This window comes from Arachis ipaensis, chromosome B02 (assembly GCF_000816755.2).
Source record: "Arachis ipaensis cultivar K30076 chromosome B02, Araip1.1, whole genome shotgun sequence".
NCBI lineage: Eukaryota > Viridiplantae > Streptophyta > Magnoliopsida > Fabales > Fabaceae > Arachis > Arachis ipaensis.
The window spans coordinates 19,368,937-19,378,760 of NC_029786.2; positions in this window are offsets into that span (position 1 = coordinate 19,368,937).

The following is a 9,824-nucleotide window of genomic DNA, read 5'->3' on the forward strand; positions in this document are numbered from 1 at the left end:
GGTGACAATGGAAAGGGAAATATAGTGGCCATAGGTAAAGTGAGTAAGAACTTCTTTTCTTTCATTAACGATGTTTTGCTTGTTGACGGATTAAAGCACAATCTACTAAGCATTAGCCAATTGTGTGATCTTGCATATTTGGTTATTTTTAGAAAATTGGATTGCTTGGTTATTTATGAAAAATTCGGTAATATTTTGTTTGAAGCAAAAAGATGCAATAATGTGTATGGATTAACTCTAGAGGATTTAAAGGATAAAAAAGTAACTTGTTTTACTTCTCTTGAATCTGAAAAATGGCTTTGGCATAAGAAATTGGGACATGCAAGCATGTACCAAATTTCTAAGCTTGTTAAAAAGAATTTAGTTAGAGGAATTTCAAATATTAAATTTGATAAATACATTACTTGTGATGCTTGTTAACTTGGCAAACAAGTAAGATCATCTTTTAAACCCAAAGATGAAATTTCCACTAAAAGGCCATTGAAAATGTTACATATTGATCTTTTTGGTCCTACTAGAACACAAAGTTTGGGAAGAAAATATTATGGTTTGGTAGTGGTGGATGATTACTCTAAATTTGGTTGGGTTCTTTTCTTAGCTCACAAAAATGATGCGTTCTATGATTTTTTCTCTCTTTGCAAAAAGATCCAAAATGAAAAAGATTTAAAAATTGCCCACTTGAGAAGTAATCATGGAAAGAAATTTGAAAACCAAGATTTTGAAAATTTTTGTGATGAATTTGGAATAGCACATAACTTTTCATGCCTAAGAACACCTCAACAAAATGGGGTTGTTGAAAGAAGGAATAGAAGTCTTCAAGAAATTACTAGGGCAATGCTTTGTGAAAATGATGTTCCAAAGTTTTTGTGGGTTGAAACTGTAAACACAGCTTGTTATATTCTAAATAGAACCATCATTAGAAAACGTTTAAAGAAAACTCCATATGAGCTTTGGAAAGGAACCCCACATAATCTTAAGTATTTTCATATTTTTGGATGCAAATATTTTGTACTTAATAATAAAGAAAATCTTGGAAAATTTGATCCAAAATCTTATAAAGGAATGTTTGTTGGATACTCCACCACTAGCAAAGCATTTAGGATTTACCTCAAAGAATATAGAACTATTGAGGAATCCATACATATGTCTTTTTGTGATTCTAACTCCATTCCCAGTGCTCTTTTAGAAGATGATGCAGGTAGTGAAACTGATGTGAACCATCAAGCCAATCAAGTAAATCCCAAATCCGTCCCAACTACTAAATCTGTCTGTCCAGAAACATCTCTTCAGAATGGAGGAGACATTTCTGTTTTGTCTCCTGAACAAGCCAGAGAATCCAGAGCAGAGTTGTCAACTGAAACTAGTCAAAGCAAAACCATTCCTCAAAGGCCACGTGAATAGAAATTTTTGAAGGGTTACCCTCATGAATTCATCATTAGTCCTTCACAAGGCATAACCACTAGATCCTCAAGCAAGAAGCAAATGAAACCAAGCAATGTTGCCTTCTTGTCCCAATTGGAACCTCTCAATGTGAAGCAAGCTCTTGAAGACCCCTCATGGGTTGTAGCCATGAAAGAAGAGCTATCTCAATTTGAAAAGAATGAGGTTTGGACCCTTGTACTGAACTCAAATGGTAAAAAGGTAACCGGTACAAAATGGATATTCAAAAATAAATTGAATGAGGATGGTAGTGTGGTACGTAACAATGCTAGACTAGTGGCCTAAGGTTACGACCAAGAGGAAGGCATTGACTTTGACGAGTCATTCGCCCCGGTAGCTAGAATGGAAGCAATTCGGTTGCTTCTTGCCTATGCTGCCTATAAGGGTTTTAAAATATCTCAAATAGATATCAAATGTGCTTTTCTTAATGGTTTTATAGATAGAGAAGTATTTGTGGCTCAACCCTCCGGTTTTGAAAGCAAAGAGTTTCCAAATCATGTTTTTAAACTATTAAAGGCCCTCTATGGCCTTAGGCAAGCACCAAGAGCTTGACATGAAAAGTTTAGTGCCTTCTTGTTGGAAAATGATTTTCAAAGGGGTACCACCAATACTACTTTGTTTATAAAAGAATCTAATGATAATTTCTTACTTGTTCAAGTTTATATGGATGACATTGTGTTTGGATCGGGCAATGAATCCTTGTGTGAAGAGCTTGAAAAACTAATGACTAGTGAGTTTGAAATGAGTTTGATGGCAGAATTAACTTTCTTTCTTGGTCTTCAAATCAAACAAACTCCTAGTGATATCTTTATTCACCAAGAAAAATATGCCAAAGAGTTAATCAAGAAATTTGGTCTAGAAAACTCCAAACCAATGGAAACTCCTATACATCCAAACACTAAACTTGATAAAGATGAACATAGCAAAGATGTGGATGAAACAAGGTATAGAGGAATGATAGGATCACTTATGTATCTTATATCCTCTAGGCCGAATATTGTTCAAAGTGTAAGTGTGTGTTCTAGATTTCAATCTCTTCCAAAAGACTCCCATCTATCAGCCGTCAAAAGAATCATTAGATACATTAAGGGCACATATGATCTTGGCTTATGGTATCCTAAATCTAATGAGTTCTGTGCAGTAGGGTTTTGTGATGCAGATTACGCGAAAGACCGAGTGGATAGAAGAAACACGTCCGGAATGTGTTGCTTCCTTGGAAGTTATTTTAACTTGTGGTCAAGCAAGAAGCAAGCCACTGTTGCTTTATCCACGGCTGAAGCCGAATACATATCCGCGGCAGCTTGTTGCTCTCAACTTTTATGGCTTAAAACTCAATTGGAAGATTACAAATTGAAAATCAATAGTATACCTTTTTTTGTGATAATATGAGTGCAATAAATATTTCAAAAAATCATGTACTGCACTCTAGAACCAAGCACATGGAGGTTCGATATCACTTTATTAGGGAACATATGCAAAAGGGTACTATTGATATCCAATTTGTAAAATCTGAAGAGCAATATGCTGACATTTTCACTAAACCTCTGTGTGAAGACAGATTTTGTTCATTAAGAAACAGTTTAGGGATGATGGATTTAAGTTCTGTTGAAAAAATGTGATTTTCATGCCTCTGTGTGTTTTTGTCTCGTAGGCATCAGGGAGACAAATATGAGCACATGATGAACAAGTCATTAAACAGGGGGAGACTGAATTCTGGTACCTTGAACTCAAGCCTGTTCAACCACCTTGGGGCCTACTCTATGATATTGGTTCATTATTTTTGGTATCATAAATTTACCTTTTTCAAATAATTTATTTTTAAAAAGGTTTTTACATCATATCTTCTAAAAGAGGAGTTTTTGTCAAATCAAATCTTTTCCTATATCTTCTCCCTCTTTTCAAGGAAAGGTCTTTTCGGTTATTCTTTTTTATTTTTAAATTTCTTATTAAAAATCGTTTTCATTCAATGCTGTTTGCTTTAAGTGAGATATCTTCCATTCAGCATTTATGATGGTGTAACCTCTCTCCACCTTCCACTCTCTTCGTCACTCTCTTCAACTTCTTCTTCTCTATTTCACTTCCTTCAACATGAGAAAGAAACTTCCTACCCGTAGAAGCACCCGTACTCCCATTTTTAAAAATCCTCCATCATCTAAAGGGCCTCAATCCCACACTCACATACACATTTAACTCTCACTCATCCTCTTCACCCTCTTCTCATTCCACTAGTTCTATGAGGAGAAAAGTCATTTATCCAAAGGCTTCAACACATAAGGAAGCGGGATCATCACAAAAGAATGATGTAAAAGAAAAAGGGCTGATAAACCACTATTTCATGGTTTATCTTGTACTCAATTGAGTAGTTTTTATTAACTCTTTACCCACTTATTCATATTATTTGCATGGTTTTATATTTCCTTCCTAATTATGTGTTTTGATTGAAAACATGCTTCTTTGATCTTATATTTGCTTATTATTAATCCTCTCTTATTACCATTAGATGCCTTGATATATGTGTTAAGTGTTTTCAGATATTATAAGGCGGGAATGGCTTGGAGGATGGGAAGAAAGCATGCAAAAGTGGAAGGAATGCAAAAAGTTAGAGAAATTGCTAAGCTGTCCAGCCTGACCTCTCTACACTCAAACGGCTATAACTTTAGCTACAGAGGTCCAAACGACGTGGTTCCAGTTGCGTTGGAAAGCTAACGTCCGGGGCTTCGATTTGATATACTAGGCGACGTGACCGCATGATCCATGCGGCCACATCGCAATGACGGAAATCCAGCGTGGCAAAATTCGAACCTAGCAAATTCTGGACTGTTTTTGACCCAGTTTACGGCCCAGAAAACACATATTAGAGGCTATAAAGTGGGGGACTGCATCCATTCATAAGGGAGGCTTTCACATTCACAATTTTAGGAGTAGATGTAGTTTTAGAGAGAGAGGTTCTCTCCTCTCTCTTAGGATTAGGATTTAGGATTTCTCTTAGTTTTATGAGTGCCTCTAAATCCCAGGTTCAACATTCTTTTTACTTTATAATTCTCTTTTTATTTTCAGATGCTTCAATGCTTGTATTAGATATGTTGCCTATTTGGCTTATGCTACATTCATGTTATGATTTTCTTAATTAATATTATTTGAGGTAATTCAGATTTAAGATTGCTTTGCTCTGTTTAAGATTACTTTTAATTTAATTTAGATATTTTTCTCTTTTGGCTTTGGTTGAGACCTTGGTAACTCTTGAGTTATCAAACTCATTGTTGATTGAAAATTGGAATTAATTTGCCCACTTAACTTACCTTCATAGTTAGAGGTTAATAAGGTGGGGGAAGAATCCAATTCTCATAACAATTGATAAGGATAACCAGGATAGGACCTCCAGTTCTCCATACCTTGCCAAGAGATTTTATTGTTGTTAATTTATTTTACTTGTCATTTAAATATACCTGTGCACATTGCCCAAACTCCAAGTTTCTCAAACCCCCAAATTTACAATCTCCATAACCAATAATAAGAATATACCTCCCTGCAATTCCTTGAGAAGACGACCCGAGGTTTAATACTCGGTTATCAATTTAAAAAGGGGTTTGTTACTTGTGACAACCAAAACGTTTGTACGAAGAGATTTTTGTCGGTTTAGAGACTATATCTACAATGCAACTATTTTTATGACATTCTTTACTGGCAAAAATCTCTAACGTCAAAATGGCGCCGTTGCCGGGGAATTGCAAACGTGTGCCTTATTATTGGTTATTGTAAATATTTTATTTTTGTTTGTTTATTTGTTTTTATTTTTATTTTTGCTTTTTCTTATGTTAAGAGGTTATTGATTTTTATTTTAAAATTTTTATCTTATCTTATCTTATTTCAAAAGTCAAATTTCAAAATTCAAATTTAAAAATTTTCAAAATTTAAATTTAAAAATTTTCAAATTTTAAAATTCAAATTTCAAAAATTCAAATTTCAAAATTTCAAATTTCAAATTTCAAAATTTAATTTTCAAATTCAAAATTTAAATAACCTTTTAATTTAAATTTAAATTTATTTTTATTTTTTATTTTTATTTTGATACTATGAACTCTCACCCCTTTGGCTATGAGTCTGGTTACAATAATGTTGCAGGAAGAAGAAATTACAATGAGAACAGGCATCAAGGTTGGAACAATCAAAGATGGGAGGAGCCACAAGGATTTGATCAACCCTCATGGCAACAACCACCTCCAATGGACTATCAACAACCACCACCATATGCCTATAAACCCTTTCCTCAATATAATTTTGGACCACCATACTCACAAGCCCCTTTCCACCATTCACCTCCATATGACCCTAACCCTCAACCACCATACCAACCACCTTATGAGCCATATGAACCATATATAGAACCACCCCAATTCCAACCCAATTACTCACAAGAACCACCACTTCAATATTCACCATCTCCATATCCATCAATCCAAGAGCATTATGATCCTATTTATGAAAATCGAGTGCATCAAGAGGCAAAGGATCGTCTCAAGAAAACAATGGATCGATTTCAGGCAACCACTCAACAACTGGGGCAAGTATTAATTCAATGGGCTTCTAGACGCTTAAATACACAAGGATCAGCCACAGCCCCATGTGGACAGTCTAGTGAAGAGCATAGCATGAAGGAGATACCAAAAACCCCAGTGGACAAGACAGAGAATGAATTCGTACTAGAACAAGTAGAAGAAGCTGTCATTGTTCAAGAAGAAGAAGAAGTGGTTGAAGACTTAGGAGATGCAGAACCTCCATGGGAAAGTCCAGTCATAGAGCCTCCTTCCGAGACGGTTGAAATTGATGCTGAAGAGGGTGTACAACCTCCAAAGCATATCACAATTGAAGACTTGGAAGAGGTTGATCAAGAGATGGAGATTCAAGAAGAAGAAGCACAACCTCCCATGCCCTTGGAAAGCAATGAAGAGGAGATTAATTTGGAAGAGAGCTGCCAAGAGGAAGAGGTTGAAATTGAAGAAGCTTGCAAAGAGGTGGTAATTATCAGAGAAGAGCACAAGGGAGTGGAGCTTGCAATTTCATTAAAAATACCTCCCCCTAAGTTGCCATCATCCTTCACAACATTCAAGTGGGTAAAATTCATATCCCATAGCTTTCTAATCCCACTTGAATATGGGCTACTGGAGACGGATGGTCAACTTAGAGCTCTTTGTGGCATTAAGAGTAAGAGGAAGATGGTCAGTGGTAAGAATTGTCCTGCAAGGTTCATCATAGTTGGAAGCTTTAAGTTTAAACGCAAAGGTTGGTATAAAGCTCAACTGAATAGGTCTAGGAAGCTGTTTGGTAGCTGCAGTGAGAATTCAAATTACTTATCACCCGGCTGGAAAAATGCAGATCGAGACAAGAACGGGTGTAAAAGTAAAGTTTGGGATCCTGGAATCTGTTCTGGCATTTGTCACTCCGGAAGCCTAAAAATCTTTTTGAAGCTGCTCAAGGGTTTTACATGCCTAGTTTGGGACCCCGGAGGTTACTGGAATCACAAACACTGGTGGAGATTCCTGGATGAGTTCAAGCATAAGCCACCATAACAGGAAGCTCACCAAATGTCCAACTTAAGGACTATAACTAAAAGTGCTAGGTGGGAGACAACCCACCATGGTATGATCGTTCTTTTTCATTTTTATTTAGTTTTATTTGGTTTCGAATTTTATTTTATTTTATTGAACCTGGAGTTTTGCATCACATTCATATTAACACTGCATTCTGCATCTTTTCAGATTAAAAAAAAAAGGGCGAGCACGCGACGCGACCGCATCAGCGATGCGTCCGCGTCGCAAGGAGATGGGAGACAATATTAATATGAACAGAGAGTTTCACAGGAGCAGCGCTGGAGGCGTGCCAATGGCACAAATCACCCCACACGACCGCGTCATATGGGAATAATGGCCTCCCACGCGACCGCGTCACCCACGCGGCCGCGTGCCCTAAAAATCGACGTAAAAAGGGTGCTTGGCCGAAAGTTGTGCTGGAGTTGGGCTGGACTCGTGCTGGAAGCCCAAGCCTCCCACGCGAAAGCATGCCCCACGCGTCCGCGTCATATTGGAAATAAGGCCACTCACGCGATCGCATGCCCCACGCGACCGCGTCACCCTGGATTTTGGCAATACTAAGTTTTGAACAGAGAGTTGTGCGACCGCGAGGCTGCACTCGCGCCACTAGCACAAATCGAGTCACGCGATCGTGTGCCCCACGCGTCCGCGTCACCCAACCTTATCGCGCACCACGCGACCGCGTCGCCAGCGTCGCACAACCTATCCAGATTAGTGCCAATTTTCTTATCTTTTATCTTCTAATCCTAATTTCTTCCTTTTCTCTCCTTTCTCACTTTCTTTTTCTACTTCTCATTCTTTTTCAGTTTCATTTTATCTTATTTAATTTATTTGCATACTTTCATTCATTTCATATTTTATTTTTCTAAATTTATTATTGGTGTTCAAATATTCTTATTCAACTATTACATCTTTTCTGGTATTATCTTGGTGCTTATGGCTTGTTTTATTCTGGTTAGGTAATATTATTTAAATCAATGCCAATCTTTTATACCTGTATTACTCTTGTATTGATTTTTAATTTATATTATCTTTCCTTCCCCACTCTCTTCCCCATTGTTGCATATTCTGGACCACTAGTATGCCATGGCTTCTATTGTTTTCTCACTTACATGTTGTAGCTACCATGTAAATGAGACCCTTATCATTTGGCATTAACCCATACTTCTTTTATTTTCTTATCTCTATTTCTGGGTTACTCTTCTTCCCTTTTTCTTTCAGGATGGCCACCCGGAAGGGAAGCGGAAGACATTTTACATGGGAAGATAGACAAGTCCATCTGCACAATCCTTAGAGAAAAGCAACAGTTGAAACAACCCATCCACCTGCAAATCTCAGCATACACCGAGGACGGTGCAATCTTTAAGTGTGGGGAGGTCGATACCGATCTCCGTGGGTTAGTACATCCCTGTCTCAACACCAATGTTTAAATTTTCTTTATTAAATTAGTTGTTGCATTTGCATGTTTAATTGCATGTTTATTTGATTTTTTGCATATTTTACCACTTGGTTAAAGTAATATTTTCTTTTCCAAGAAACCTTTTAGAGAATTTCACTAATTTGAATAAAATTTAATGTTACACTTGTTTGAAGAGATATTATACTGGAACATGGTTTAGAACTCAAACACACAAAACCTGTGAGATTTTTGAGCCTATTTGAATTGGTTGCATTTTATCAACCAAAATTCTGTTTTAGTGTGTATTTTTGTCTCTAAAATTGTGATCTTTGTCTTGCTTAATTCTATATTTCCATTGTTTGATGTATACATACACTTATGTGATTGAGGCCTTTGTTTCACTGAGCTTACATACCCATATGGCCTTAACCCTTCATTATCCCTTGCAAACCAATTTGAGCCTATTTTATCCCTTTGTTCTTTACTTTAGCTCATCACTAACCCTAAGCAGAAAAACAATATTGTCCTTAATTTGAATCCTTAGTAAGCTTAGACTAGTGAGATGCTTATGATTTAAGTGTGGAAAAAGTAGGTTTGGAAATATCTGGTTTAAGAATTGGGTGTTATATATCTTTATGAAAATGTGAAAGAAATGTTTAGGACATGTTCATGTATTCAATAATTTAATCATATGCATTGAAAAAAAATATATATATATATAAAAAAAAAAGAAGAAAAAGAAGAAGAAGAAAAAGAGAAAAAGAAAAGAAAAAAGAGCAATTAAGCAAAAATGGGACAAAATGCCCCAAAGTAAATGTTGAAAACAATGCATATGAATTGTACTTGAAATTAGAATGCATGAATATGTGGAAAACATGGTTGGTGGATAGTTAGATTTTGTACTGTGATTACATGGATTGTTTAAGTTAGGTGGAAAGTTTAAGTTAATTAAGGATTCAGATTTTAGTCCACTTGACCAAATACAGTCCTACCTTGACCCTAACCCCATTACAACCCTTAAAAGACCTCTTGATTTGTGTATTTATGCATTAAATTTGTGTTGATTGTTAGATGAAGAGCAAGCCTTAGAAAGCAAGGTTAGTAGAGAATTGAGAGAATCGAACCTAAAACACTTAAGTGATCAGAGTGTATACACTACTAGTGAGGGTTCGATACTCAATCCCTTGTTCTCTGCTTTCATGAGCTATTTTCTTCTTGCAAGTCTATTTGTACTTCATTTTCATGATTTAAATTAGTGGAATCCAGTTCATATTTGTTCTTAAAAGAATTTATTTACTTTTAACCAAGTAGGTAGAAACATTTTGTATATAGTTGCATTCATATACATAGGTTGCATTTCATACATTCTATCATTCCTCTTCATCTCTTTATAGTTT